This window comes from Chamaea fasciata, unplaced genomic scaffold (genome assembly GCF_029207755.1).
Source record: "Chamaea fasciata isolate MVZ Bird 193981 ecotype frontalis unplaced genomic scaffold, bChaFas1.0.hap1 SCAF_8, whole genome shotgun sequence".
Classification (NCBI taxonomy): domain Eukaryota; kingdom Metazoa; phylum Chordata; class Aves; order Passeriformes; family Sylviidae; genus Chamaea; species Chamaea fasciata.
Genome location: NW_027094093.1, coordinates 10,263,259 through 10,290,080, shown reverse-complemented (window position 1 = coordinate 10,290,080; position 26,822 = coordinate 10,263,259). Strand labels below are relative to the sequence as shown.

Genomic DNA, 26,822 nt, shown 5'->3' with positions numbered 1-26,822 from the left:
AGTACAGCTTACCATGCATGTGAGAACAGCTTCACTAAGAAGCATAGGTTGTATCCTTATACATTTGGTCACCGGAATACATTTGGTCACCGGAAACAAGGGGGTTCTTTCTCTTCCAACAGCACAAATGCACACAAAAAGCAGACTGAGCTGCTGAGAACCTAACTAAGGCCCCTCCATGCTGATCTCCTGGGAAGGAAGACCCAAGCTCTGCTGCCCTCCATCACTGCGAAACTGGCAGGGCTCTAGCACTGATCAGCTGCAGTGGACAGTAAATAATTTTGATATTCAGAAATGGTTATTTTGTACCAGTATTTCCCATGAAAGCAGAGGTCTGAGTCCCAAATAGCTGTACTACAGAACGCCAGCACTGCTGCTGTTACCACCTGACAGGGACATGTGCCCAACAGCCTCACCAGCAGAAGGAATATGAAGAATCCTCAGGAAAAATGTGGGATATTTTTCCTCTCTAAAAAACACTTTTTCTAGCAGCAGGCTTTGTAGCTCGTTTTACTTCTCCAGCTGAGCACACTCAGTGCAGATGCAGCCTAAGGTAGTGCTTTTCCTTTTGTCCACCCACATTCACAAGTCTCTCTCGTTGTTCATTATTTCGACAGAGGTTACCAATTATACTGTGTGTCGTACATGGCAACTGTTTACAAGAAAATTGCATTGTTTATATATTTTTCCTACAGTTAACAAATTATCTTAAATGTCAAGTTGCTTGATACAGAAATAAGGGAGCCTACTGTATGCTTTGAAGCACTGCAATTGTTGGTAAATTGCACTCAGCACAGAATTAGAGACATCATTTGGAAGGAAAATACTTTCCCAAGGGATCCATCTGACATCATAAACTATGAAAATGAAGGCTTAACCATTTGTAAATGTCAGCAGAACAAATCCACTCCATGTTTTGATCACAATTAGTCACGTGCAGTTAACTGTTTAACACTTGCACTGTACTGCTATCGATCTCTGATTGCTCTCATGAAATTAATTTGATAGCTGTTCATTTATCGTTAATTGTGTTGTGAGCTTCAGAGGGCATTGAGGGCACAAAGGGAGTTGGCTCACAGACTGGACCCAGTAGTTTTTGGCATAATGAGTAAAAGTGAGCCACATCTCTCATTCTGCACGTACAAACCATCCATAACAATCACGCTTGTCCTCACCACTGTCTTCTGGGTCACTCTGGCAGCAGTTTTTATCAGCTAGGGCCATTAGGCATTGAAAAAAAATCAGTGATTTCTGTTTCCACACAGGGGTGTTGCCAGGCAGGGGCTGTGGCTGCCTTGCAGGTGCAGTTCAGGGCAGCACTGAGCCAGCACCCACTCCTCTGCTCAGCCTCTGCTGTGTGCTAGGAGCATCAGCACAGCTAGTCCAGCTCTCCCAGCTCCACAGGCAAGCTGGTAAATCCCAACAGCTTCAGATAACACTCACCACCCCAGGAAGTTGTTGTTGATACACTAGTTTCACTGACCAGTGCCTTTTCTCCTCAAGGCTGATTCACTTTTGGAAGATGTGCTCCCATCTGGAAACCTGCCATATTACAGGGCTGCAGGTACAGCTACCAGTTCCCCTCACTCTTCTAATAGCCTTCCATAAAAAATCCAGCTGTGGTGGGCAAAAGTGCCTCATTTCAGTGCCCTTGTTTTCCTCCTGGAATCTCCCTTGATCATATAATATATATGAGAAGAGATGGTCTCCTGCTTCCATGCCTGTCAGTTTGCTTTCTGACACTGCACTGCTACGTTTCAGCAGATGGAGAGTATGGCCTCTTCTGTAAAGTAAAAACTTGCTGGTACTTGGTACTTCTCAAATAAATCCTTGTTTTTTCCAGAGTTGCAGTGACAAATCATAAATATTTGCTCCGGTCTTAATAATGAGTATCATCCTAACGTTTCAGAAGAGCCTCAGTGCTCTTGCCTGAATTCACCCTGTTTCTATGGAGTAGCAAATGGGACAGTCAATTCACACAAAATTACACTGGCAAACCATAACCCATCCCTGTGCCACACTTTAGCGGTGTCTTTCTGTGCCTTTCCAGCAGTAGATCATCAGCCACCACAGAAGGAGCTTTACTATTAATTCTGATGGTAATGTAGTTTGATTTGCACTTGCTTCATACATATTACATATTTCAGATGGATAATAAAGGGAACAGTGTAAATACCCAAAGAAAAGGCATAATAGGTTATAATACCTAGACAGGGATTCCAGAAAGAGAAAGAAAAATATAGCTGTTGAGAAATATTTTGGGGAAGTCTGAACCAAAGAGTCTTAACAAAAGTGACTGCAGTAAAAGGAATTAGAACATCCCCAAGAAGCATGTCATTTCCAAGTATTTCTTTTCAACTAACTTGTGATTTTGAAGATGAGCATTCTATGCAGACTGACATCAGAAATGAGATTAAATTGGAAGGGGAGAAAGAAGAAAGGAGGGAAAATGTTCAAAATGAGGGAGAGGTGAAAGATATGCATGTATTAAAAGCAGTGAATTGTCATTCAAGAGACAGTGGCTGGACTATGACAGGTAAATAGCAGGATTTTTTTTCCCCAACAGAACCATTTCAAGACTGTTTCACTGTCTCTTCTTATTTATATTAATATGAATTTGATCATTACAAACTATGAAAAAATGGCAGTAACAATGCTCTTCAGCTACAAGGACAGACAGTGTTCATGAAGAAAGTTTGGGCTACAGCATCCCAAAGTCCACAAACAGCTAAGTACAATTGGTTGGTCCCAGTCAAGCCCCTGCACTCCACGTGTGCCTTTTCTACAAAGTGAGGATTGCATTTGTTATAGCTTCTTTTCTCTGAGTGTTTTATGTGGGATACCAGCTCATATATCAGATCACATTTCATTATCTTTTATGGTAATGCTTGGGCCATATATCATATTCTCTAATAAATCTTAGCTTTTCCAGCCCAGCAGAGTATCATAATGTTACCTTTCAAAATACTGCTTTCAACAGTGGATACACAGGGCTGCATCCTTCACATGTTTTTTTGCAGTTTATCAAAATGAAACATGACATCTACTGTCAATGATATTCCCATTTAGTGCTTAATGATACATCTGCTTCCTCTCATCCACAAATTCTGATGGTTTGCTAAACAGATATTTTGTTTAGTGACAACCTGTATGCCAAACTGAGGATTCGTTTTCTTCAGCCTATCAGCAATGGAAGCTGATGCAATTATGAGTTGGGACTATGAGTTAAAATAGCTCAGGTATTACAACAACAACAAAAAAGCACTTTCAAATACTGGATTTAACACCACACTGAGTCCAGAAAAAAAGATTACCTTTAAAATTTTAGATGCCATCAAACACTGCTATGGTTTTCCAGTCTAAGGGTAAAAAAAAAAAAAAAAAAAAAAAAAAAAAAAAAAAAAGGGTGCTCTGCCAACAATAACTTGACCAAGAGGCAACAATTATTGGCATGGGAAATGTGAGAGAGAACAATAATATCTTTCCGTTAGCATTTGGTGTACTTGAATAGCCATGTGGACGCATTCAGAATTTCATGGGGTTTGGGGGCAAGAGAGCGGGGAAAAACCTTTTGCTGCAGCCCCAGTCTGTGCCTTGTTCCAGTCTCTGGGCTGGTATCACTCTCTGCTGTCCAATGAGCAGCAGGGCTCAGCATCCAACATTCAGGCAGTCAGTTTCCAAGGATTTTTGATAGGGAGAACATGTAACTTAGAGTAGACCTACAGGAAGGTGTAATTTTTGCAAGTTAAGCAAAAAAGGGCTAAATACAGTTTATTAATTTCTGTCTAAAATAACTTTATATTCCTTATTTTTGGTTTTCTCTCAGACTCCACAATTTTTCAAAGAAATTTTCTGAACTTTGATAGAATCAGTGGGCGTCTCAGTGGTGCAAATTAGCTCTTACCTCTACTGGAGACAATAACCTGAAGGAGTTAAATATACATGGGTTTGTTGTCAGGCATACTCAGTACAAAAAAACCCCATATTTATTTTGTGATTTGTATCCTACCTGTACATGCATGAAAAAGAAAAATCCTCCACTTTCATCACTGGCTTTTGGCCAGGCTGGTGTGTGGGATGTGGGCACAGCCTTCTTTCTCCATTGCACTGACTCTGGAGGTCATCCTAGGGAGCAGATGGCTCTCTGGCCATCTCTCACACACCTCTCTGACAATGCATTAAGCTGCTACAGGCTGACTGTGATCCCAAGCATCCCAGGGACATGGCCTTGTCAAAATTAACCCGACTTCTGGATGACGCTCCAAATATTAAGATATCTGAGGTGCTACCGGAAAAAGGTGGCAAGGTTATTTAATGTGAGCCTTTCACCTGAATTTCCAACCATTGCCATGCCGACATTCGATTAAAGGAATGAGAAAAATCATCATTCTTTATCTTACGTGTCACTCAGTACATTTCCTCCTTAGAAAGCTGATAGCTCAAGAGTCCCACCCTTAGAACAGTGTTTTGGCTCCTGTTCCAATGAAGAAAGTACCAATCCATTATTTTGAAGATTGTTTGATATTTAAAGAGAAATTCATGTTTTTTAAAATATTACATCTTCTAAGTGAAAACTCTATGGCCACTTGAGAAGACCATATCTATGCCCTTACCCAGTCTCTAGCTCTGCTAAGTTCTCTTTCTGCCAGAATGATTTCTGCCAGGAATGAGGTGGTCGTGATGAGTGCAGCCATTTCTACACAACCTGAAAACCTGGGGACTGAAAGCTGGATCCTCTTTCCAGTCCCACCCAGGCACCAAAATGATGCTCATTTCCCTGTGCTGAGGCTGCCTGTGTCTCCACAATGACATTGGTGCTTTAGCTGCCACCTGAATGCCATCCCTCAGCCCTCTGCCACCACTCCAGCCCCACGGCTGTGTGCCACGGCACAGGGATGCTGCTTGGAGCTCAATCGTCATGCTAACATTGCCTTCATTTTCCACTTGCTGTTCTCCAAACTGGTTTTACTTCTCTCCCTCCAGTTCAGCTGGCAAATGAAGAAAAAAAGTAATAAAAATATCCATTACCTCAGACATCCCATGTGACTCTTTGCTCCATTCTCAGACCCATCCTGGAATTGCACGAAAACCTCTGTAGTTATTAGTGGAAATTCACTTCACACGGACAAAAATCTCCAACTCAGCAGCAGAAGTTACATTAAAAAGAGTTTGTCCATGTAAAGCTCCTGATGAAAGGAAAATGTGACAGCCAAATTGCCTTCTCTCATCTGTGTTCCTCCTTGGCCTGGCACAGACTTCATGAGGTGAATGGAAGGGCTCCCATTGATGTCAGCGGGCTGGGGATCCAGTTCTTGATGTCTGTGCTTCGAGGGGCAAGAGAGCAAAGAGCACCTTTGTACTGCCTCCATCTAGGTGATTTTAATTGTGGCAGTGGAGCGAAAACAGCACCTGTACCTAAAGGATAGAAAAGGGAACGTTAAAAAGGGGCTGAGAAGTGCTGCAAGACAGGAGGAACTGCCTGTCAGTGAAAATAATGAGACTAGGAGGAGTGTTTGGTGTGTTTTTTAGAGAATGACTTAAAGAGCTGCTGGCTCTTCTCTGTGTAAGTGCAGGGCTGATTTTAGTTAATGTTTCCAGTGGACATGTATGCCCTTCCTCACTGGGATGGAGACATCAGCTCCTCCCCAGCTCTCCTCCTCACTGGACAGCAGCTTCTGCTGGACACAGCTCCCAACCTCTCTGCTCCCGAGGGCAGGGCCTAACCACCATCCACCTGCCAGACACACCTTTTCTCCTCTGAAAGACCTCTCCCGCCTTCTCTGTGCTGAGAAGTTCCCCGGGGATGCAGGACAATTTCTCCCTTTCAGTCTCCTACAGTAATTTCCCCCACATAATTTATCTGCAGGACCAGCCTGAACATGCTGCACATCCCTGACAACACAGGGACCACATGCCTGGAGGATTAGCAGCTGCAACTACTGCAATTTTCCCTCAGGACAGGGGATCCAGTCTATCCTGCTGCTTGATCCTTAAAATAACTTCGGTATTTTCCTGCTTGCAAACTAGTTCAATTTTCTGAAGATTAAATCCTCTCTGCATTAATGACGAAGGAAAGCAGCTTTCTTGCAAGATGTTTCTTTAGTATTTCCCTCAGCCACAAACAAATGTAAGCTTTGAGAAGCTGTCTTTTAGCAGAAATGCCTGAGACTTGGAAATGCTCATACTCTTACTGGTATTACAGGTCACTGCCCTTCTCAGCACCTACCAGAGCTGAAACACTAAATAGCTTGTTATTTCTGTTTAGAAATGTGTTTGTGCTTGCACCCGCTAGTAACCCTAGTGTAGCAAGGAGAGATTAAACATTCAAGCAATTTAGCTTAGTTCCAGTTCATTTTCAATTAACAGGAGAAAATCCTCTCAGACATAATAGGCTATGTCTGGTTGGAGGTTAGTTTATTTGTCTGACTAAAGTAAGTATTTAGGCTTACAAGTTAAACTCACTAATGTTGTTACAAATGTAGTTTATTAAATAAAAAGCTTTCAGGAAAAGGACAGAAAATTAAAACACTGATTTCAGAGGTATTTCCCCTTTTCAGGAGGTTTTAAACTAGTAAATACCCATAAATGAAATCCATATCGGCCATTTCAGGGAATAAATTGTAGTGCTATTATACAAGGTTTTATTTCCTCTAACCTTTTATTTCCTCTAATCTTTCTAGATGTTAATTTGCTTCACTTAGAATGTAAAACCTGCTATGGATCAATTCAGCTTGTCTTTTCTGATACCATGACAAGCTGGGAAGGGTTTATCCAAATTCCCATTTTCCCTAACATATTACGCAAGATGATGTCTTCGGAAGACATCTTCCTCACTTTATAGGCAAGACCCATCCAAGGAAATAAAGAGGTTGGCTGGCCAACACTTTCCATTGAGGTTTAATATCGTGTCATCAAACAAAAGCCAAAAATTAGCCTCTTCACAAACTGATGTTAATTTGCTAGGGAAGGTAAAGATTCCTCTTCATGTGGCAAATGAAATCCAGCAGTTTCCACAGGAAGATGATCAGAAAGTGTAAGGGTGGAGAGGAAAGCAGATGCACATCAGGATTTTTGAGTAAAATCTCATATAAATACCTGAACTGGAAAACACACATTTCTCTATTTAACTGGTTTTTCTATTAAGGAATCCTTTTCAAATGACCTTTCCCCAAAGCCAAAAGAGCTCAGACTGGAACCTCCTGCTTCACCCATTCCCAAGCTGCTAAATTTAATGCTTTTATATGTTTCTTGTGTTTTTCCCTATCTTTGAAAATTTATAAAAGCAATCTTTAATTTTTTTTTTTTCCCATGGAATCATAATGTCTTCTGTAAAAGACAAAAGCCACTGATGGGCACATATCAGTGGGCTGCATTTAGAAAGGTGCAATGAAAGAAAGAGGATAAGAAAAAAGCATGAAAAAAGCAGAAAGTCCCAGAGCTTTTATAAGCTGTCTGATACACTTTTGATTTACACATCTGGCAGGAACTCTGGTAAGAAGTAATGAGAAAGTTACAAAGGTATGAGGAGTCAGCAGTGCAGAGGATATTTTGCATCTGTGAGAAATGCAGGAAAAAATCCCACCATTCTCATTCAAGCTGTTTTGACAGAATTAAAAAGGAATACTTTCACAAAACAAGAAAGCATCATAGTCACCTTTCCTTCAGCAGTTCTCATTGACCAAGCATTTCCTCTTGCCTTGGTGACAGAAGGAAAAACTGTGTATCCAGCTCCTCAGAGACACAAAATGCTCCAGTTCCAGGGCAACCTGTATTTAGGAAATCAATTGAAATGAGAACGATGAACATTAAAGATCACTGGGGAGCTAATGATCCTCTTACAGCCCAAAGACACCACAAATATAGTAATCTTTCCACAAGTCTGAGGACTGCAGCTCCCACCCTGAGCACACACGTGGGAAACCTCCCAGGGGGCTGAGTGCTCCTGACAAGCCAAGGTGACACCAGAGAGCTGCATCAGAGATAAATGTAGGACAGCCACTCTTCTGGGGTGAAAGGGAGAGGTCTGCTTGGTGCCATGCTTATGATAAATGGACACATCTTGCCTGGAAGGTGTTTGAGTCCTTTTTTTGTTCTTTATTTCTGACTCACCTGGACTTTTTTTGGCATCTCTCTGTACTTTGCCATCCCCCACTACAAAATGGAAAGATGAGGAGATGGGAAAATAACCACTCTGGGACATGGCTGGCTGCATCTAGGCACAAAACGTTGTTGGGTGGGCAGGTTTTTTCCTATAAAAAACTGTTTCTTTGGGGTGGGCTTTCCCATACAAAGCTGCTTGGTGCCCCAAGACCCAGCCTCTCCCATCAGCTCCCCATGCCTGGCCATTTCCCAGACTCTAATAAGGAAATGCTGATAAGGTTCAGATGTGGAGTTGGCAGTCATAAGTCCCAACCATGCTCTGCCTGCCAGAAAGCTTCAGAAACCCAAACACACTGAGACTTAAAGGGTTTCCAGCGACAGAAGTTCGATTTTTCTTTCCTTCAGCAAATCTATTTATACTTTCTCAGTTGTTCGGGATAGATAAACACCAGTTAAATCACACACTTTTAGGTTCACACCTGAGTCAGAAATGTTGCTCTAATTCTCTAATCTTATCCACTTGTCCTGCACAGCTTGTTTATCTTCTCTATTCTTCCAGCCCACTTCTGTTTGCTTCGTGATGTGTCTTGGCACACTGCTATTCCACCTTTCTAAAAATAAAAACTCTTAATTTTCCTATGGAGTGCTCTGCCACCTACCACTGCAATTTATAAAGAGCTGCCACCACATTTGAGTGCCAATCTTCCTCAGTGAACAAGTGCTATACATCCTTCTGGAACTGCAGATTCTGCACCAGGTCTGACAGAGCCAGGCTCAGATAAGAACATTTTGAAGTAACAATTGGATGGATCAGATTGGAGTCTCTTTCTGGCAAGGCCTATATGTCCCATGGACTGATTTTTCTGTCTGCTGTCCCATAATCCACATTCAGCCTTTGTACAAGAATTCATTTCTGTTTTGCATCTACAGAAACAAAGTGCCATAAATAATTTACCATCTCCCTGTTTGCAAGTCGGCCTCTTTCTGGAACTTTGTGCAAAAAAGAGACATTTATCAGGTGCTTGATTTATGTTTTCCTCCTTATTCTACTTGTTCAGAGTTTGCCTCCTCCCTCCCAAGCAAAACCAAAAAAATAAGTGACATACTTAGTCCAACAGGAAATTTCTGTTATTTACTTCAAAGAGCATCAAATATGATTTTGGAGCCTGAATACTAAGGTGGCCCATTCTTGATGAAAATGTTTCACTTGAGTAATTGTTTTACAGAGTTACACTAACAAAATTAGCCAAGGCTTACTCTTCCTCCGCTCTCCTTCAATGCCCAGATATAGAATCAGAATTTATGCTTTTTTGAAGACCACCTAATCATCAAACCACAGAATTAAATGGGTAGTTAATAAACTACCTCAATGCTGAAACCACCTCTTTTACTTTAATTACTGACTGAATAGAGAAAAAATTGTAGAAAGTGTTCTCTGCAAAATAGGCAATTGCATTTAAGAACATTTTTCAGTCTTTAAATGTATAGATCATAGAAACTCTGGTTAAAATTATGGTGTCCTACCACTTTTATCTCTATTTCTAATGTAAGTTTTGCATAGTACGTTATGTTAAGCAGTGAGCAGACTTAAGTCAAAACTGATGAATTTGTCTTTCCTAACCAAAAAACCTTGCAGAAAAAACAATGACAATCACCACTGCAAAACCCCAGTACTATGCTTGTGAAAGGAAACCAAATGATTTCTCAGAAAAGAAGATGGGCATCAGAGCCATTTTAATCTGAAGAGCAGGAAATTGTGTGACTGAGTGATTTGACTACGAAGCAAAATTTATGCAGTGAGGACTTCTGGGAACAGCTGGGTAATTCTCAATCTAGAGCCCAACTACTGGGACTGAGGTGGTTTTTTCCCCTCAGAGATTCTTTTGAAAAAACCACAAACCACCCCCAAATCTGAGAGAGAAATCTTAATTTTTCATTTGTAAGAGAGGATTTTCTACAATTTTCTGACTGGTTTTCTCACTTTAACCTTCCTGCAGAATTTCCATCCTTTGACCTCTATTAGATTTTGCACATGGAGTTTTCTTTATTGTAACTTTAAAATATTGAAATTCATGAGGAGTATTAGGAGAAGACACTTGAGATTTCCTTTTACAAAGTAAAAAGTTTGAGATGGAAAATGTTTTTCTGACTCAACCAGAGGTTTTGTGTGTGAAGAGTTTGAGTCTGATGTTACTCTCGTGCTGGAAAAAATGTAGTCTTTGAAGTCAGTCCATCAAAGTCAAAAACTACACAGTAATAAAGAAAAAAATGAGCTCTTTATGTCTTCTTTTTTGTTTTTTTCTTGCCTTAATCTGAAAAAAAATAATAAAAATCACCTGATTTATGTTTGTTCTTTGTCTATATAAGGCATGACAAATACATTCAAATATGCAGACCAAATACAGTTCTGATAAAAAATTCAGGATTCTTTCCTTTCATTTTCATGGACTGGGTTTCAGCTTTTCATTTTGATTTTTTTTTTTTTTAATTCACATTTTCCAGTGTAGTCCCCTTTATCTGGTTTATTAATATTTCTCATGTCTTGAGCAGAAATAACAAGTTCTGCTGCACTTTTGACACTGAGAATCAGAAACATAACTTGAGTCAAAGTAAATGAGGCTCACGAGTTTCTTTCCATTCTGTATCTTATGACATAAATGTGAGTCATAGCTTTACAGCAATAGTGAAATTGGATGCAGCGACTGTAAGAAACACACAAATAAAGGGAGAGAATTAAACTCTGAAGAGGACTGAATTAATTAAAATGAATTAACAATTTTCCAAGAAATTAGATTAAATTAATTTTTACAGAAAGAATTGGCAAGTGATATCAAGTGTATAAATACAGTGGTAAAAGTGGAATATTGGTGTTTTACTCTAGGATGTTGATTCACTGGGAAAAAAAAACAACAGAGTATTTAAAATCTGAATGTTTTGGCTTGATTTCTTTTTTTAATCGTGTTAAATTAAATTACAGTGATTATGTTGAGAAAAACAACGAGATGAACAAGGCACACAAATTTGGCAGGGGCTGAATGTAGCTGTGCCAAATTTTTCTGCACAGAAAGATCATACAAGCAAATTTTAAACTGAGAAAAAACATCAGAGTGGGCTGTAAGGGTCACCACAAACTTGGTTTCTCCCTCACTTTGGGTTTGAGACTTGGGCTGGCCTTTCCTTGCTTTGCTCTGTTATTCCTGTGCTCACAGTTAAGGGTGCGGAAAGCACCTGGAATACTTGTCAGTGATTTCTGATGACTCCGTGGAGGATTCCCCAAACTTCTGCTGGCTGAACCCAAATTTCCTTCCCCATGCCATCCTGGAGACTTTCCTGCCTCGCAGGGCTGGTTTAAGTGTTTTAAATATACCGCTAGCAGCAAATTACCCTCAACATGCTGTTTTCAAGTCTTCATGGATGAAGGCAGGTATTTGCACTAAGAAAATGCCTTTCCCTGCAGAAGAGAGGTGTTCCAGGTATTCTGTGAGTTCAAATACACACTGAGCAAGTGGTTTCTCATGGCCCCTCATACCTTTTGACTCTTATATTGCGCCCTCGAGAGCAGCTTTCCTATTTCTGCCATGGCAAGGTACCAGCAAGGACACAAAAGTGCCAGCAGGAAGGTTACTGCAGCAGTACCCAGAGCAGCCTGGGACCTCATTTCACCCACCTGCACAGCCGGAGAGCTGGCACCAGCCAAATGCGAGTGCCTGGACTCAGGGCTGGTTTGGGGTCACCAAGAGCAACTGCGCAGCCAGTGTGATGGAGGAAAGGTTGAGAGAGACTTCCCCTGATTCAAATATAGAAAATATTATTAATCTGAGAAAATAATAAATATACTCCTAGAGAAAGCAGGAGGAAAAGCATCAGCTACTGTGCTCACAAGAAGAGAATCAATGGAGATTGCAGTAGGTGCTGTAATGCTTAAAACCATGAGGGACAAGCTGGTGGGATACCAGCAAGAACATTTACAGTGGACATATCTTCATTTCTGAGGAATCTGTCCCTCTTAAGGGCTCAGCAGCACCTTAGGTTCTTGGCATGCTGACCTAAATCAAACTGACTAGAGAAGTCAATTTGCTTTCATTTGGGTAGGGAGAAAGGACACGTTTTCATATCCCAGATCTCTTTGGGGACCTGAATTATCCTTCCTTCCTCGCAGTCCAAAGAAATATGTGTTCATTTCCTATGCCTGTGCGTGTTTAGCAGCTCCTGGGGGAAGGAAAAAAAGATGTTCTCCTTGTTGCCTGGCTAGCATTTTAGGAGTCCCCAGGGGTGTTGCGCTCCCGTGCATCCTCAGGAGGGCAACTGGCACATGCAAGCACGAGCGGATCAGCAAAAGATGCTGCTCAGAGGGAGGGGAGCTTTGTAAATGATCTCTCCTCATCACACACAGGACCCAGCGCTGCTTTTGCCAGCAAGATGCAAGCGGCACGACTTTTGGGAGGGAACAGTCACGACGCAGCCGTGCTGAAGACAAACACACCAGCCCTGCAAATAGGGGTGGTGGCACAGCAGGAGCAGGAGGAAAAATGAAAGTTTCGTTACTTCTTCTAAAGTGATATTTAAAGGAAAAAGAAGAGGCAGAAATGTCAAAGAAATGCCTTTTAATTATGATAGGGAAAAAGATTATAGCTATGTCAGCATGGAAGGTGTAAAACCTATTTTGCAAAAGTGATTATTAAAAATCTGACTTCACATACAAAAATGTTGAAAAGCCTCTCCCATTTCAAGATTTCCTAAAAATAAGCTGAGAGGAAGTTTTGTTTAAGAGCACAAGGCTTAAGTACAATATAATTGAAAGAAGATTTGATTTCTAAGAATATAAAGGATAACCAAAATTAAAGAAAATCTAACCATCTTTTAACCCCAAATAGATAATGATTTCAAAACATACCTTCCTACATCATCATTCTGGCCCATCCTCCAGTTTTGATATCAGTGGCATATTTGAAAGGCTATGGAGGCTTCAGTGAAATTAGCTCCTCTGATCAAAACAAAGGTTTCCCACTCTTCCCTAGTCTTGCTCCATCCACGGTGGTAAACAGACAATATAAATAGACTGCTCCCTTTCACTCTCCTCTCGCTGACTAAAATGCAATCAATACCTCATCATCGTTCCTCGTGCACAGCGGTGCACAGGTTATTTAGCTTCTAAACACAACTATTGAGACTGTCAGCATCCAAGGAAATGGCAGGATTGTCCTTCACTAATGCAATTCTGGCCCTAATGTGATGGCCTGTGAAAAAAAGTTGCCTCCATCCTTCTGATACCCAAACTGCATCAGGCCTTTATCAATTCCTTCCTTTCTGTCTTGTAATTGCTTTCTTCTCTTGTAGGAACTGAAGAGGCTAAATATTTCTTTAATAATCCCTAACTGAAGGCCTCCAACCAGCAGTTCCTTCAGCAGCTCATGTCTGAGACGATCTCCTAGCAGGATTCAACAACACATCACTGTCAGAGCTGTAGCAAAAGAAAAAGGGATTTTGGGATCATGTGCCTCCTCCATTGTACCCAGCGGAGGTTCAGGGGAGAGGAAGGTCTGGAGCTCAGGCTCCTTTTAGAAAGTTTTCTGTCAACTCCTTCCACTGCAAGACCAAGTGTTAATTTTTGTGGTGTGGGGATTGGCAGCTCACAGATCATTGTATGTTCTTGGGAAAAAGAAGACACCCCCTCCCGCCCCAACTTCCAAATGGGTTACTCTTGCCTAGATCTCAGTTTCAGAATGAAGAAGGAATTTAACAGGTGCATTCCTGCTTAATTTGATTCAAGCTCTGTTAATGCTATGAGATTTTCACTGAAGACCAGCTCTGTTGTGCTCCTTCTTCACAAAGAGCATGCATTTTTAGTGTTCAGAGCCATTACACTTCCTGGCAGTGTCTGTGTTCTACAGAACATCTGCAAAGCAGGTCAGGTGATCTTGTCCCACTGTGTGAAATATAATTGCAAGATGCACAACTCAGAAGCATAAACCCACGCTCAGAGAACCTCAAAGTTTGTGTGATGGCGTTATCATACTCGGCAAAGCTGTTGACAACTGCCAAATACATTTCATTTATATTGAAGTCTGAGAAAAACATAATTAGCACCTCATATTAAAAAGAAAGCAGCATGCTGTTGACAGTAAGCCAGGAAGTTGATAAACACAACTTCCTCAAATTAAATTTTCCTGAAAAACCTAGATGAGCACATAAATTCTAAAGAGGCTGGTGTTAGCAGCTGTGCAGCACAATCACGATGAAGCTCCAAACCCTAACATTATCACTTACTCTTATATATTTTCAGAAGATTTTCAAATTACATCAAGCAAATATAGAGTTTTGGGTTGGGGGCCTCTGAGTAAGGAATGGTTTGCTAAAATTAACACCACTTAAACAAGAAACACATAGTTGCTGACAAACTCTTGTAATTCCGGATTTGGTTGCCATCCGAGTGTACTGCTCAATTCAACATCTGCTGTGACTTTTTGAAGCTATGTGGAAATGTAGCTTTTCAAAATTGAGATCCCTTTAGCAGGTACAGCTCATAAATCTGAGAGAAGATGAAGGGACTGATTCCTACAAGTACACCAGAAGGATGACTATTTTCTTTGGCTTGGTCCCAAATGCTAGCCCCCAGTTATACAAACAAAAGGTTCTAGTGGGTACAAGTGCCTTCAGTGATGACAACTACCCTGGCAGAATGTTACGTTTCTTCTAAAACTGAGAGTTGAAAGGACTAAGGGAAACATTAAGAAGAGACGTTCCCATAATCATTAATTCCATCAATTCTTGTGGATATCTAGGCACACCTGATATTGTGGTGCAGCTCAGCAGTGATTGCACAGAACTGCCTGTTGGCAGTTTGTGCAGAGGGTGAAGAAGGATTTTTCATTTCATGCATCATTTGCAACTCCCTTCAATAATTCAGCAAAGTCAATACATAGCCTCGATGAACAGTTAGGAGAAAAGGCCTGGAGCAAACAAAAGAAAGCAATCCAGAGAGTGACCAAGCATAGCTAAATCCTTTTAAGCTCTGTTCCCCCCTTCTTCCCTGCCCTTTTGCTACATACTACATGAGAGTATGCAATTGTTTGTATAAAGTTCATTACAGTCATGGAATTTCCTTGACATAAATACATAAGGAACAGACTGCCCTGTGTGTCGGTGATTTTAAGGGCTTTAGTAGTGTCTTTATTTACTCACACCATTCAGGGTTCAGACTGCTCCTTCCCCCATAGGAGAGACCAGAGAGGTAGTCTTGGGAGAACATTAAATCCCCAAGAATCAGAGGGAACTGTCATTCAGATAAGTGTCTTTGCCCTGACTTCTGCTTCTCAAAAATGAGTGAGAGATACCAGGAAAAAAATGGAATCATACAGAAACCAGGAATCACTGCAGAATGACCCCACAGCCCATAGACCCAGGTCAAACAGGTCAGGACCTACTCCCACTGAATGGCCAAAAGCCCAAATTTGATATTCCACCCTCGATGCTGGGTTTGCCATGTAGCCATCCTAGAGCAGGCAAAGGGCTGCATCAACAAAGCCAGACTTTCTGTGAGACAAAGCACTTCTTTATCCTCTGTAGATTTTTTTTTTTTTTTAATACAGCAGTGTGACGTTCAGCCTTCCATAGCATCAAGTACATGGATAAAGTCTTGTGACCTTGACAGCCTGCATGACTGCTGAGAAAATTACTAATGCTTCAGATTTAAAAAGAGAGAAAATCATTTCATGAACGTGCCTACGAGCTCTAGAAACCCCACAGAACAGACAAGAGGAGGAATGTGGGAGGCACACAAGGCTGTGCTTCTATGTGGAGAGGAGAGTAAACGTACTCATCACAACACTCAATTACTAATGGCTTTCCTTCATTCTCAAACTGCTTTCCAGACACTGCTGGTAAAACAAGCCCTTCACTGCTGGGACAACAGAAAGGAAAGCCTTGGTCAACCACTGCAAGCAGGAGGCAGAGCTGGTCTCAGAGGCTGCTCAAGAAAAGACTCCTGGAGAAAAATGCAGACAGTGATCTGGGGGTTAATTTTTCTCAAGGTTTCTTTCAAAAGAGGTTTTCTTTCCTGATAAGAATTCAGATTTTTTTTTCAGCTCCTGCTCCGTTCTCTTGCTTCAGCAGAACACACCAAAAACATTTCATTTCCTTTCCTGCCTAGTGGGATGCTGAGATGATGTGATCTCTGAATTGGTATATGTTTCAGCTGGCCCACATTCACAGCAGAATTTATGACACATGCCAGTGCCTCCAGTAGCTGATTGGATACGGCCAGGGAAATGGAGAAAGCCTCAACTTGCCGAGCTTCAGAAAATGAACTTCACTTAAATGATGTATTGTTGTTTTGCAGGAAAAAAGAACACCTGGCTTGTACAGTGGGGGAAAAGAACAAAATGCAACATTCATAAAAATGACTGAAAAGGGACTGGAGAATAAGGTTATTTTTGCTTCCACATGAGAGAACAAGCCACAAAACAGGGTTTGCAATTATAATCTGGCATATCTGTTGCTTTTGTTTGACGCGATTGCATTGGTATGTCCACTAATTCAGTTTTAATCTTCATTAACACCTCTTGCATTTTTCAGAACAGATTCAGACTATCTGGTGCTTCCCACGTCACTTGAAAGAAATATCAGGAAATTATTATTGTTTTTCTTATGACACTACATAATTACCTCTGCAGATATAAAAGTCATTTATATTGTATGAGTGAGATTTTGGTGCTGCTTTTCCCACTGTACATTTTCAGTGCAGATGTACTGGCTATATCCTCGAATAAGTGAGACCAAAACTGACTCCAGGAAGAAAAAAGATTTTTGTATGTACCTTCAGAGCAAAAGATTTGCGAATATTTTTAGATAAGTTAGAGTTTAAAATGTTGAGTAAGGAGCACACTTTTAATTCAGCTAAAAATATGAGTTAACCCAAGTTGAAGCTGGGCACAGAGAAGCAGAGAGGCATGAGAGGAGAGTGAATGAGAAGAGAGGTAACCCCTTGTCTATTGGGCTCCAAGCAGAATATCAAATGCAGAGTCTGCGTGTGTGTATCTCCTGGATGGATCTGTATTTATATATATACACACACACAAGAATATGTAAATCAAGGCATGTATTTTTAGCAACAGGATATGCCATGCTACAACACTCACTAATTTGCCTTTTCCTAAATGCTACAGAAAAGCAAATCCTGTAGCAAATTCAGCATGAAAATATAGATGCCATACCATTCATTAAAGCCAGACCAGCTCTTTGCTAGTAAGTAAATAAACACAGCTGACTTGGAGTCCTATTTACATGTAGACTCCTGCACTCTGCATTGAGCAATAAAAAAAATTAGATTAGTTTTAATGCCTGGTAAGTGTGTTAGGAGATCCTAACACCAACGAGAGTGATGTTCCTGGGAGGGCAGGGGCACCTTATGGCTGTCCGTTACAAGTGTGTAAATAAATGGTTCTGGCACAGGAGCTACTGTCTGGGAGCGTTAATGGAGTTACTGCCTAGAAATCCTAATTGCAAATAAGCAGCTTCACCTAATTGGTCCAGCAGCACCAATACAATCAAAGTACACCTATCTTCACTGGGAAAATGTGATGCCCATTTTGGTCTGTGCTCTTCTTGGAGATACAATTTGAGCCTTTTTTCCTGGGAAGCAGAATCTGTTATGCGGTCTATCTCATAAAGAATAATTACTTGCCAGTAAGTGCTGGTCCTAAAAGAAATATATTCTGAATTGATTAGTACTCAATCACCCATCCCTGCAGAGAGTTGGGGAGTTCTGTAACACCTTTCATAACTTTTCAATTAGATTTTGATTTGGGAGCATTTTCGCTTCCTGCCATGGAGGGAATTGTCTGGCAGAGTACAGTGAGGAGCAGAAAGGAATTGTGAATCCTCCCAACCCACTGCTGTCTGGGGGACTATGGCAGCCTGTGGTGCCCAACACCATGAGTTTAACAACTGCTAACATGGTATTTGCAAAATAAAAAGGGAATTTAAACAATGCTGCCAAATGCATGCCATTACATGTGTCCTGTGGTGTTTAGTTTCAAACATTTGGTACCTGGGTTCCTCCACATTCTGGTGCCTGGGGACACACTTTTGCTGAGATAATTCAATGATTGCAAGCATCACTGCCCTCCTATTTCCCTGGCTACAGTTGAATGATCTGCTAAGAACAATTCCTGGGACTTCTTTGGGCAATCCTACTCTGTATATTAGTCTGTATAAACCAGGAGACATCCAAATTCCTGTCAGTCTGAACTGTGGGGCCAGTAATTTTAGGGAATTACATATGAGCAAAGTATTTCAATGCAGAAACCAAAGTCAGTTTCAAAATGATTTGCCAACCACAAAATGAAATAAATTGGCTGGATAATCTGTTCACAAAAATTAATTCCACCAGTTTTACCACTTAATCTCCTGCCTCTCAAAAGGAGTCTGGAAAACTCAATGCATCAACGTACACATTTTTTGAGAAGTATAATATGAGAAATAATCAACGCAACATACCATCAACAGAGTTATAAAAGCACCTTGAATTTGTATTTCACTAGAAGAAAGGACATGGTCATATGCAAATTACACTAAAATATAATAACAGTGATTTCTGTGTATTATAGAGAAAACAAGACACTTTCAAGAGGCAATTGGAAAATAGGATGCCAGGCACACTGCTTTCATCAAACCAAGGATGAATTGTTTAACAAGGGCCTGATGGGCAGACCAAAAATTAGTTGCTGTTTCATCACAATAATTACAGTGAAAATTTGAAAAAAAATATATACTGATAAAAAAATCAGCACAGGCAAAGAAAATTCCTGACCTGCTGATTCCAAAACAGTATCTCATTTCTGTCTTTTTCAAACTGTAACATGGTGTAGCGGCTTCAAGACATTTTCAGGATAAAAGCCTGTTTCTTTCACAAGCAATTACTGATATTTTGTTACCTTTGGGAGAGAAGGAAAATGAAGGACTACTATTCTACCTTTATTTCTATCTCTGTATTGATTATGACAGCTTTTAAAGCCCCTTTCAAATGTGAATAATTTTTCCCAAATAGCCTGATTCCTCCACACAGCCTCCCTATGATGTGAATGTGCAGAAGGACAACACGGTGTGGGAGACTGGGAAAACACACTCTGTGTAACCATCTCAGGATGCTCTTTCACAAAGACAGATTGTCAGTGGAACATCCTTAGAAGCAGCTTCCTCACTTAAGTCAGGATAATTTTTCCTCTGATGTCCTCTCTTGGTGATCTCACAGCCTGTTTGCATCGGAAGGCCGTTCTGGCAAAGGAAACACACAGAGCTGCTATTTGGGCTCCAGGGAATTCTTCAGCACTTGCTGATACCCAGGGGATGCTGGGCCTGATTTGTTTTTCTCCTTGCCAACTCAGAGTTCACTTGTACAAATTCTCTCACGTTCTTCAGAAGAAAACAATTTCTGAGAAAAATATGTGGAAACCAGCTTTTGTCAAAGTCAGTCAATATGGAAGAGATTTATAAAACGAGTAACAAATACAAAAAAGATTCTGACCCTCTCATGCCTTTGCTCCTGAGGGGGAGTAACACTACATTGCCTCCTCCTAAAAGCCACATCTCTGGTAGGGCTGTCCCGAAGGAAGGACACAGGCAGGTCACAGGTGAGCACTGGCAGAGAGGCTGCGGCAGCACCAGTGGGTACCTGAGCTAAGGCAGGGCACCCTCCACTTGGGGATGACTCATGTCTCTATGCCACTTGGCAAAAAATTATTGTCACCAGTGCACAGGCCAGGGTCTGACTTTACCACAATTCCCATTTGATTTTCTCTGAAATGGAGTGACTGCTTTCAGGAAAAGGAAACTCCCTATCACTGCCTTCAGCAGCTCAACTCTCAGGGAAGTGGCTTCACTGCCAGGATCTCTTCCAGAATTGAAGCAGCCAGAGTGGGGGACACCTTCTGAAGGGTTGTCTTGGGTTGTTTTGTAGCCACAAAACACAGCACTCACATTACATTTAGCAAGTATCAGCTGCGCACAAAAAATTATTTTATACAAACTGCAAACAGCATTGCCAACCCCTACAAAAGAGCTGGAAATGAAACCTCTACCTTTCAGCCTGTGGCCCAGCCCTCCTGCTCCAGCCAACATGAGGTCTCCCAAGAAGGGAATTTGGCAGATTCAGCCTCCTCTCCTCCCATCCTGCCCTGGTCAGCCTCTGGCTGTGAGCTGAGCCTCCCTGTCCTTTTCCTCTGGCCTGACAATAGTCTTGGCCACTCACTCTTGATTTATTGGCCAGACTACAAGGTGGATGCATAGATGTCTCTCAAAACAGTTGTAAAATTGTTTGGGTTTTTTAGTAGTAGGGTACTGAAGATTCATTTTACATTTGAGGAGGAATGAAAAACTTGTAAAAGTGGTTAACTTAGAGAGAAATTGGGAAAAAAACCCCAAACAAACTCAGATTTTGTGCGGAATGGGAAATACATTGCTCCACTTCTGTCACTTAAGCAGAAGCCTAATCTTGGAATAGACACCTTCCTTCATTCCAAACACTAAACCCACAAAAGGTTGTTTCAGCTTTGGGATCAGCACATCCTCGGATTTTTGTGGCAGTTGTCCCCCCCAGTCCTTGCTCTGCTCTGTGCAATTGAATTGCTCCTTGCATTGTGTGTGCTTTCCCAAGGAAAATACTAAGAGTGCAATAATCAAGATAACTTTTTCTACAAGCAGTGGAAACAAGACTTTTTTTCTCTATTTGGCATTCAGCTTCACAGCCTAATTAATTAGCATTTGTACAGCCCTTTGAAAATATGAGATACAATTGAAGTGCTAAGTATTATTATTAATATTAGCAGCACCACAATTTTGCTCAACTGAATGCATTTTCCAAGAGATTTACTACAGAACTGACACACTATAAACATGAAATGCACTTAGAGCTCCTTCACCATGTTTGATTATGGTAAGCCAAGTGGCTGGCACATCTGCAGGACTGTGCAATTTTTTTTGTCTGTCTATTAAAAAAATTAAATCTCATCTAGCACAATTTGTTCTGAATCTGTCAGCAAGGTAGACAGATAATGCTTTGCAGGGCAGTTTTGGGATTGTTTATGAAAAGGACTCTGAGGTACTTGACTGCCCTAGGCTACCTCTCATTTGTATGTATCCAAATATACTATCCAGGAAAAACACTGCCTCATGAGCTCTTGTAATTGTATCTCTCTCATTTAGCACAGGAACTGCTGGTAGTTAGAAGGCACAAACACTTCTAAATAGGTGACTGATCCCTGTTGCCCTCAATTTAAAATATAGCTGTAACTTGTAAACTCAAGAGCTCCCAGGACACATCTTTCTTGATTTCCATTTTGGTAGCTGCTGTTTTCAGCCGTGCCAAGAGGATATCAGGCCTTAACCTTCTGAATCAGTTTCATTTCAAAATCAATGACTTTTACCCCATGCTGGCTATTTGCTGCTCTCATGCTTGCTAACACATGCCCAGGGAAGTGGCTGCAGTCATCATTTCTTCACCCAGCTGCTTACACCCACCACATTTTTATTTCTGAGCAAGCCAACCTGTTCTGCTCGAGGTAATTTGCGGTAGCTGAGAGCTGAGTAGCTCTTGGATGCCTTAGGCCAAAGAGAGCCTGCAAATGACTGAGAGACGAAATCATTAATTCCCTGTGGTTTGCTTGTTGTGGTGGTCCCAGAGGCTGTCACAGAACAAGACACACACCTGAGACACCTGGGCTGAGCCGGGGCAAACCTGACTGCAGAGGAGCTGCAGCTGCCAGGCTTTAGCAGGAGCACCTCAGGAGAACTCCAGGAATCTCTGCTGACAGTCCTGCCCGGGAGTGCTGCCCACCTCTAAGGACAGAGCTGGCTGGTGGCAGCAGTGACTCTCTTTGGAGTCCTGCTTTGGTCCCACAGCGCCCATTCCTGCCTGGGTTTCATTTCTTCCTGGAGGGAAGAACCCCTGACTCACAGGAGATGGAGGTTCCAAAACCTCACTCAGCTCACCTGTGCTACTGCAGGAGAAGCCATGAGGAGAGAGAGCAGGGGTCCGAGCAGACACTTTTTTGGACATTTAGGAAATGACTAAATCTAAATATTTTGTTTATTACACTGCAAGAATTTCTACACGCATTGATGCTGACTTCATTCTATATATTCTTGCCTCTCAGATCCCACCTAACTCCAATTGTTATTGCCATGGTGGAAGGAGAGGGGATTTTCACAGTTGCGAGGAAGCAGAAGAGGGAAGTTCCATAGTTGCAAGGAAGCAATAAATGCAATTTAATTCAATAAAAATGGGCCACCAAGGCAGAAAAATGAGCAGTAAAACTGGAAATCCTTCTGATGCCACAGAAGTTGTGGGGCCCAAGATTGCAACTCAGACTGTAGAAACTGCCCGTTGTAATTAACAGGCAGGCACATACCCACAGCACAGGCAGGAGATGGGGCAAAGAAAAGTCAGACTTTTTTGGGATGAGTTAATGGAGATGAGTCCAGGAAACCTGACAGCAGTTATGTCTCTGAAAGTCTTGAGCTGCTGATGGATCACTACAGACAGATAATGTCCCTCACAGCAACAGCCAAACAGAGCAACCTTGAACTAGGAGAAGCTGACAATTGTCATTAAAAGCATGGTATTCAATCATAAAAATATTTTGTGGTTTTAGTTCTTGTGTTTCACCCTCTTCTCCCAAATCCCCTGAGACAACAAACCCCTTCAAGATGCATAAGAGTGAAATACAAAGACTTTTCAAACATCAAAGCTGTGCGGTGCAGCACGCAGCCAGCACTAAAGTGCTGATGAAGATTTGTTTGATAGCCTTCTGAATTCTGGGGATATATCCAGAGCCAGAAGACATATTAGAGAGGCTGAATCATAAAGCAAAACCCAGATACTTCATTCATTTCATGTACAGGGTTCAGAGGAAAGACCCTGTGAAAATGTTACAAAGTACTAATAATACAAACCTCATGAAAATGAAGGAAAAAAGAGAAAATACCCAAGAAACAAAAAGCCTCCAGAAAAACACATAATAGAACATAAACCCTGCAAAGCTGGTCTTTGAATACAAGATTGGCATAATGCATTTTGAATCTTCGGTCGTACAAAAATGTCTTTTTGCATATGAAAGGTCTTTGTAATTTTTGCTATCATCACTATAAGCCTCAGATGCATTTGCTTTGATTTAGTAAACAATAAAAAAGAAAAAAAATCCTAAGTGCTTTTCTATAGATGTGTAAGGATGTTCTTTAAAAATGTTATTGCTTCTCCCCCATACCAATTGCAGAGGGAACTGCCATCCATGACTGGGTTTTGAATGTTCTTTTTTCTTTTTCTTTAAAAAACTCCCACAAGGCCCGGACTCTCAGCCTTGACGACTGAGCTTTTCTAGGGAGAAAAGGAAGAGAATAAGAAAGGAGAGACAGAAGTGAAAAGAAGTTAAAAAACTCCCTAAAAACAGGGGCAGTGGGGTATATTTAATAGCAGAATATGAAGCAATTAAAAATAAATAAAACAAAGTATATATCACTTCCAAATTCAGCCAGGAGAAACTGTATCTTTAAGGGTGTTGTGTTTTGAAACCAGCAGAGAAAGTAAGTTTTGTAGGCTCAGAGTTTCCCAATTGAAAACCACTGGTCTTTGTAGTTGTTCAGTAATTGTTTTCTGATTAATTATTTTTCCCACCTATTTGTACTTAGTTAGTGTTTGAAAGAGGCATGAAAATGCTACCCAGAAAAAAAAGGTTGCTGGGTTTTACACTCCTTTAAAGAAAAACCTATAAAATGAGATTCTGAACTTCAAGTGCCAGCAGAATCCCACCCCAGGTGCCAGCAGCCGAGGGCAGATCCAGGATGCTCCCATCTGTACCCTACAGCTTCTTCCTGCTCCTCGGGCACCAAATGATGGAGCAAGACCCACAGGGAGGGCTGGAATTGTGGTGGAGAGCAGCAAATGGATCCCATGCTCTCAATTTGCCCAAATGCCACAGCCCTCACCCACGGAACTTTGCCTGGGCTGTGACAGAAAGGCTGGACCACAACTTATGGTCAGCTGCACAAAATAACTATCACGCTTCTTCAATGTGTTTTCACTCCTTGATATGAGATCTTAAAGCCTAAGCAGAATTCAAGGAGCTCATTTAATTTTAATGTATTTTATCACTCTAACCAGAACAATTTTTTTTCTTCAATTACCTTTAACAGAAATCTAATCTAACAAACAAGAACAGCAACAAAATATGTCATTACAAATGATTTTTACAATTTTGTTGTTGCTCTGATTTATTATGGTGTCAAGTTTTTCTAATTTTGTTTGCTGATCGCACTTTTAGGAAAAAGTGTCTTTGATTCGCAACAATTGCCAGCAACACCTATGTAAATATTCAGATGTAAAGAAGCAATTTCAATGGACATTTAAAAAGGGTAAAACACCTGCTTAGATACACAGAGTAATGAACTCAGGTCTGTTTACCAATGGCTTACAAAAAATAATACAATGTTCTACAAGGCTGTTACAATGTACAGCTGATAGCCAGAATTTAAATTGGGATAAATGCTTCCTGGCAAGGTCATAAAAGGAATCAATGCTGGAAATGTAGTCTTTCATCACAGAACTATGCAGATAATTGCCAGGCAACAAACAATATGCTGGCAATGACCATTTTTTCTGTCTTTAAGAGATACAGGCCTATCTACTCTTGCAAATGCTGTAGTGCACGAGGAAAGGGTCTACAGAGGCAAACAGCTCATGGGCCTGGGATTTATGTTTAGGTTGTGCATTTCTGCTGGGTCTTATCCAGCCCTTGGATGTGGATGAATGCTCCTCAGGGATGGGAGGGCTTCAGTACCCCTCCTGCAGGCGAGCCCCAAGGTCAGCTCCCCAGAAAAGGCACCTGGGGAGTGCAGCCCTGACTGCCTGATGCAAGAGGGAGTGATCCCACGATTTCCTTCACAAGGACTATCTTGATCCAAAAGCAGAAGTGAAGGAAAGTTCTCCTGCCTACAAAGCCAGCCCTGGCCAGCACTGCAGTGCCCAGGTGTGACAGCCAGGTCATCTCTGTGGGGGTCAGCAGCACCACAGCTGTGCCTGGTCCATCCTGGAGGGGGAAAACCCTCAGCTTGGTCTCACATACAGACCCACATGCCATCCACCAGCCACAGTGAACATTTTTGGGGCTCCCAGTGGCTGAGTTAACCAGGCTGGCACTAAACTCCTATTGCCCCCACTGTGACCACCAGACTGGAAGCATCTCTCCTCCAGCCAAACAAACATTTAATTAAAGGGAAGATTCTAAAGGCTTCAGTTGCTGGACACCATCTACTACAGGTACATACAACTCTGCAGGTTGTTTTTCTGGCCTTGATTTCTGTTACTGTGTCTCAACTGCAATAAAAATAATATATTGACTTTCATTTCAGACCCTGAAGAAATACAGAATGCAAAAAACAGGATAAATTACTTTTTCTTCAGACGTAAATTTTGGTTCCAAAATGGATATTGATAAAAAGAAAATATTTCATTGACTGGTGGTGACTGCTTTCAAATTTTACCTCACAGGAAATACTACTTTAAATATAGTGTTGAGCATACAGTATGGAAAGAAAGGGAGAAGGAAAAGCCATGGAAAGCTCCAGGAACCTTCTACTTCCTCTGAAGGTGACACCACACAGTACCACCCTCGGAGGACATGCAACACTTACTGGAAAATTCTCTTTAAAATATATCTGCTCAAGGCTTGGGAAATGGGGGTTTCCCAGCTCTTCCAGTACTCAGCTACAGCTCACTCCAGTTAACTGTTCAGCCCAAATAAAACCAGAAAAAACATGCCCCATGTTTTCTTTAGGGTTTTAAATCATTTAATTTGCATGATGACCAAAGACGATGAAGAGGAATGCTGTGTGGATTGCCAAAATAACTGTGCAACGCTTGCAATGAATTGTCAATTAACAGCAACTTGACTAAATTAAAGTCTGCTAATCAGTTTTTGGTGACTTTTTCAAGCTCTGTTTGCATCAAATTGATTATTTTTGTTTTGAAAGATTGAGGGAAATGATTAATAAAATCAGCTGGGGCTTGAATTCCTTTATTCAAAAATTTCTTTGATTTTGTCAGGGCTAAAAATCAAAGTTGAAATCCTATGTCAGAGGGTTTGCATTTCTACTTCTAGACTTAAATTAAAATAGTGGTTATCAAAATTTTACTTCAACAACTTGTCAGGAATTTTCTTTGTTCTTCCCCAAACCTCCAGAGTCTGTTTCTAACTATCCACATTTGGTAAATAACTTATATAAACAGTTTCCAGATGAATATAAATATTTTACATTCAGACAGCTTCTTTTATTTCTACCCAGGTATATCAAGGTCGTTTTATTCTGTATTTATTCATAAAGCAATCATTACTAGTCCCATGGGAGGAGCACCAGCAAGGCCATACCAGAGGCTTCCCAGCAGAGACAAAAAAAGAAACCAAACCATAATGCATCTCAAAGGTCTCTGCTTTGTTTATTCCCTAAGTGAAAATATGGGGCTAGAAGCCATGTTTTTGAACTATACCCATTTTCCTTAAATCAGATGAACACAAAGGCTCAAGAGAAAATACTCTTGTGGAAAACAATTCATCTACAATCACCCTGCACTCTCTGAAAATTGAAACACAGGACAGAAGAGGGTGATGGAAGGCCAGTGGATATTTTAGCTTCTCTTTCAGATTCAGAAAAAGCCTAAACCCAGTCTCTCCAGG

The 26,822-nt window shown here is 41.1% G+C and overlaps 1 long non-coding RNA gene across 1 annotated transcript in view; it reads right to left on the bottom strand.

Annotated features, from left to right (window-relative positions):
- Window positions 1-4,235: 4,235 nt before the first annotated feature.
- Window positions 4,236-26,822, bottom strand: part of LOC136292956 (uncharacterized) — a 119,213-nt gene continuing 96,626 nt past the window's right edge. The window contains exons 2-4 of the long non-coding RNA XR_010722020.1: window positions 7,655-7,766; window positions 5,029-5,415; window positions 4,236-4,474 (exon numbers count right to left, since the gene is read on the bottom strand). This is a non-coding gene — a long non-coding RNA (uncharacterized lncRNA). The remainder of the gene's footprint in view (window positions 4,475-5,028; window positions 5,416-7,654; window positions 7,767-26,822) is intronic.